Here is a 5,827-nt window from a genome sequence, read left to right on the forward strand (position 1 = left end):
CCTTGTTTTTGGAGCTTTCTCAGGACCTACATGGAAATTCAAGAGGTCCACACTGGGTGCAAAATGTTGCTAGAGGTTTTTTTTTTTGTTTTTTTTTTTTTTGGGTGGCCCTCCACACATCTCCCAAATAAATACACATGCAGGTGTATTCTTTTTTATAAATGCCTGGCCTTTGCTTGGCTAATTTCTGGCCAGCTTTTATAATATTTAAAAGACATAATTGGGCTCCTCCATGCTGGCCAGTCCTCGGACATCAGGGGATATCAATGTCGCAGCTCGCAGGATTAACGATACTACATTCCCGCTTTAGACTGGTTGTGCTCCTGCCTAAGCGACGCTAGGGAGTTAACGGCCGAACGTCAGTCGGGATTAAAGAAGTGTCCCTGCTGCCTTCGTCGCGGTGTCTGTGTGTTTTGTTTTTGTTGGCGGGTGGGGCTTGGTTTTTATGGTTTAGTTTATTGGGTGCTTGTGCCTGGGGGCTGTGTTTCTTTCTGGGGGGGGCCGGGGCGGCCACGCGCCGCCTCACTGGCTGGTTTCTTTGCAGGTGCGTCTTGACGTATATCGCTGCTTTCTTTGTTGTTTTCTCTTCCCCTTTCTTGACTGTTTTTTTTCACTTGCCTTGGCCTTACGTTGTGGCTTGTGCAGTTTTTTTGGGGTGTTTTTTTGTTTCATTTCTTCTTTGCAGTTCTGTTGGTTTTTTCTGCTTGGCTGTCGGCTTACTGTGGTTCTGTCATCTGCTTCTTTCCTACGCACTCTGTTTCTTTTCCTCGGTTGTGGCTTGGTGTTTTTTTGTGCAGGTTCCTGATGGCTCCTTTCGCTGCGTGTTCGCTGTTTTTTGTCGCTTGCTTGCTCCTGCTCACGTATCTAGTTCTGGTGTCTCTTTCTTTCCTCTTGCGTGCATCTCTGCGCTTCTTTCTGCCGTCTTGGGTTTTCCTTGCTGGTCTGGTGTTGCTTGTGCGGCCTCGGCCCCTTTTCTTTCATCTTGCCTGTTTGCCGGTTTCTGGACCCCTTTTATGTATTCCCTTTCCCTCTTGCCTGCTGTTTTTTCTGCCTGGGCTCGCCCTTTCCTCTCCCTCCTTTCTCCTCTCCATCTTCCCTGGGGTCGCGGCCCTGCGCCGCCGTCATGGGCTGGACTTGCGTTCTCTCTCGGCTGGTTCCTTTCCTGCTTGTCTCTTGTCATTGATCCTATGGTTCCTTCTGGACCGCCTCCGGCCTCTGCCGTCTCCTCCTGTCCTCCCCTCTTTCCGCCTCCTGCAGCGTGTCACTCTCTTGCGCGGTTCTGACCTCCATTCCTCAGCGATCGCAATCCACTTCTGACTTTTTGCCCTGCCTTTCCAGGCCTTTGCCCCACTTTACTTACTTTTCTGGACTTTGTCCTGCCTTCTTGCTTGTTGGCCTTGTTACACTGTCCGACTCCCGATCTGGGTTTTTCCACCGGGTACTTTCGCGGCAGCATCTCCGCTCTCTTTCTAGATCCATTCTTCTTGTTTTAGGTATTTGTGTTCCTTTCTCCATTCCTGCCGCCTCTTTGCCCAGGTTCACTTTCTGCCCCTCATTTTCTTCTGTCATCTTGTTCCGGTACCACCATTTTGCTGGGTCTTTCCTGCTCTTGCCGCCAGTCCTCCCTTTTCCTTTCCCCTTCAGTGCGAGATTTTTCCCCCTCAGTTTTTATTTTTTTCTTTGGTTTTTGGTACTCTCATTCTTCTCTATCTTCTCTCTGCTTATCTATCTCCTGTGGCGATGCTAGACGGTCCATCCCACTGCTGCTTTTGGCTCACCTACGATCTACATGTCCTTCCTGTCTTTTTTTTTCTCCCGGCCTTCTTTCCAGCTTCAGGTGATATTTTCTTGGCCTTTTATGTCCCTTTGTCACTTCTACCGTTTTGACCAATTATTTCAGTTCTCTTTTTTTACCCCATGTTCGTAGATGCGATGTCCCCAAATAAATCTTTGAAAAAGTCATTAAAAGGTTTGTAGGCGATCTCTCCTAATTGGTACTTTGAGGTCTAATTTTTTGTGCTCTAATTTTTTATCCTACAATAATTATAGAATCTCCTCTTTGATCTTTTCAGGAGCCAATTTGTAAATCCCCAGCCAGGCAATTATTTTTCTTTTTACTTCTTCAACATTCTTTCTAAAGTACTGCACTTTGAGTCAGCTAAGTAATATCTCCATATAATGATAAATTATAGAATTTAGGAAATTTTTTTTACGTATCACTTTCTAGGGCTGTTGTACAATATTGGCTAAGGGTTAGGCTATCAACATTCCTGTGGGTAGGACTCTCCATTGAAATCTCTAACGGTTGAGAAAAAATTTGGTAAGTTAGGCACCTGTGAAAGCAATCTTTTTGTCTTTTTCTTGTGGGGTAATGAAAGAAACAGTCTTTTAAAATTCACATAACTATGAGAGGCCATCTTTAGGTACAGAGTAGGCTAAAGGAATTCCAGTTGTAGAGGAGCCCCATTGTGATACTTGTTATGCTCTAAGGTCTGTTACATTTCTCATTTACCAGATTTCCTTTTTAATAACAAATCCGGGGATTTGTTCAATGGGCTAGAGATTCTTTCCATATGCTGAGCCATTTACTGTTTTCTACCAGCTCTTCTAAAGCCTGGAGTTTCTTCTGTTGTTAAAGGCCATTGGATGAACCCAAAAGGCTTGTCAGTTAACCATTTTAAAGGTAGAGGGTCTTGTTGGTAACCTTTTGGGAAGAGTCATCAGTTTTTTCCTGCCTGTTCTTGTATAATTGGGTGCTGGTGGACACATCATTAGAAATAATACCTTCTAATATTTCTTCAGAAACATTGCTAGTTTATTATTTATTTCTGAGGTTGAGAGGATGTTAATCTGAGTCTTCCATTGTTGTAACAGTTCGACCCGACAGGTATGGCTATGTTAGCCACATCTGGTTTTAAATCTGCCCTCTCTGTCCTTCTTGGGCATATAAACATTGAGCCATGCTTGCACTCTTGTTTTAAACTTGAGATTATGTTCCCTCCTAAAGTTGAACATTTACCTCCCTGCAGGGCCAGTGGATGGCCAAATTCTGGGGTTGCATTATGGTAATATCAACACCTGTGTCTACCAGACCAGACAACAACACATTATTTTATTGTTTTAAAGATTGTGGGGTCTTTGGTTCATTTATTAGAGTTTGCCCAAAATTTTCCTTTATGGTCTCTCCGAATTTTCTGTTCTCTCTGTCTCAGTTGTTCCATTACTCTGAGTACTGGTTTTTCCCAATCAGGCCTTTGGTCATTTAACTGCTCTGAGTAGGGGCCTCCTTAGCGATTGCAGGAAAAGTCCTGAACTGAGATTACTTTGGTAGGGGCCTGCCTGAGCCCCTCTGGGAGTTTCCAAGACTGAGGCAAAGTATTAACCTTGTCTGTCCTTTTTGATCTACATTCATTGGGTCATGTCTTCCCTTACCACACCTTCTCATACTCCTGAAGGAGGGGATTCTGTTGCCTTGTTCTTGAAGAAACATTGTTTCTAGAAGTGGCCTGTTACAGTCCCTTTTTCAAATGTCCTTGCTTTCCACATCCCAAACATCTAACATTCCTCAAACCATCTTGAAATTGCTCTTATCCTACCCAATATTATACATGATCATGAGCCTCAACATTAACCGTGTTCCTGCTAATCCAATCCTTCCAGGGGTGGCAGATCTCGCCCTTTAATGGCCTGACCTTATTCCTTTGGCATTTGCTTCAATTTTTTTGCTTCTCAAAAGCCAGATTTCATTATTATCTGGGCTAGCTTCTGAATTTGGGACCATTCTCTTTACTGCTGAAGTCATCTTTGTAAGAATCTGTGGAAAGATTCTTTTGGGCCCGTATAACCTTTGTATGACTCTGTTTTCTTCCCTGGTTCCTCAACTCTGTACCTGGCATTCCATGGCTGGCCATACGAATAGAATTATGAAGTTTGCATATCATATAAACATTGTGTTTGTACTGCAGCATATTGGCTTCTCCACAAGCTGATCTGGAAGATTTGTATACCTCTATCACTACATTGTTTTGCTATGGTTTTAAGCGCTTCCTGTTTGAACCCATTGCCACTTGGAGGCTGCGGTCCGGGTTCTAGGAACCGCCTGTTGCCAGCTCCCGCCGTCCTGTGGTATAATTTCTATATAAGTCGACCAGGAGTTTAAAACATTTGTTTTACAGAATATGGAGAATGCATGCCATAAGATAACTATGCCTCCTTACCTTCGTAAGTCTAACATTTTAACTGGAGTCCAAATCTTTTTGGGTGGGGAAGTCCATTATGCCAGGCTGCTGTTGGTATGGTTACCGGTAAATTAAGGGTGATTTGTGTGAAAACAGGCTTTCTTTCTGACCTTATAATCCCATCCTGAAAACAACTTCACTGTTTAATTTCTTCTGTCTGAAATCCTTGAAATTTCTTTCTATAATTCATTTTAAACAGGTTTAACGAAGTTTTTCTTAAAATTTTTATCCTGGCCTTAAATTGACTGTCTTTTAAATTGTAAAAATAAGGATAAGAAGAAATAATAAATGTCTAATTCGATCAACATTATCTTCTTCATATAGTTGTTTCCATTACCATACTGCTAAAATTCAAACAAAGCCCAATTTTCTTTTCCAATGTACACATAACCCATTTTTTTTTTTTTAATGTGGAAAAAAAAAATCTCTTTTTAAATAGTTTCCTTTAAAATAGTCTGATATATAATGACTTAACCAATTCTGCGCAGAACACGTAGATAATCGGAGGAATTTCCAAACAGCTAACCTAGCGTCCGAGGTGGAATCCAGAGAGAGAGAGATGGAAGAGGAAAGAGAGAAAGCGTAGCCAAGTTCTGGCTAAATCTTGAATCCAGCGCTTTTCAAATGTTCGGTTCTGAGCGGAGTCGAGCCTGGCTCTGGGCTTCCTTAAGCTCGACCGACCACGTGCGCTGGGTTTCAGGGCCAAAAGCCAGCCTATCTGCAGTTGCGTGTGCCTTGCAATTTAGGCGGTCAGCCCAGGCCTGGAGTTGTTTTGTACACTGGCTTTTCTTAAGCAAGTCTCACTGCGGCGCAGTGGGTGAGTCGGTAAGCGAGCTGGCTGGGTTAGACCGGGCTAGCCGGAGCTAGGGAGGCGCCGCCAGGCCGGGAAGCCGGACCACTGCCAAAGGGCACGCGGATTTTTAATGAATTTCTTGCCACGTTTGGGCGCCATTGTAGATTAACCGCTTGTTAAATAAGAAACACAGACCAATTGCAGAGTTAAAACCACGAGGTCAGAGCAAAGCAGAAAACTTACCCTTCACCTGCTTCTGCGGTTCCTCCTCCCGCAAGAGACCTACTTCTGTGTGTCCTGTCTATTTAAAGACTTTCTGTTCTTCCTCATTGGTTGTAAACCCAGCCACATGACCTCCTGTCACTGCCTGTTTGTACAGACCTCCAGGTCCTATGGTTGGTATTGAGATTAAAGGCGTGTGTTGCATGCTGGCTGTGTCCTTGACACACACAGAGATCCGCCTAGCTCTGCCTCACTTGCTGGGATTAGGGCGTGCCCCACTACTGCTTGCTTCTGCTCTGGCTTGCTCTGACCTCAAGGCAACTTTATTGACATACAAATAAAAATCATTTCAATACAAATAAAATATCACTATATATTCCCCTTTTCTATTTAAAAAATAAAAAACAAGAAGGTGCATGCAAGTAACTTCCACAAAAAATAAAAAGTTGGTTGACAAGAAACAGCCAGCTGCTGGACGTCACCTGAAGGGTTTCTTTTTCCGCAGTGGGGGCATTCATTTTCAGCCTATAGGCTTGCGTATCTGACAGACTCTTTTGTGAACTAGATGTTACAA

This window comes from Onychomys torridus, chromosome 9, assembly GCF_903995425.1.
Source record: "Onychomys torridus chromosome 9, mOncTor1.1, whole genome shotgun sequence".
NCBI classification, from domain to species: domain Eukaryota; kingdom Metazoa; phylum Chordata; class Mammalia; order Rodentia; family Cricetidae; genus Onychomys; species Onychomys torridus.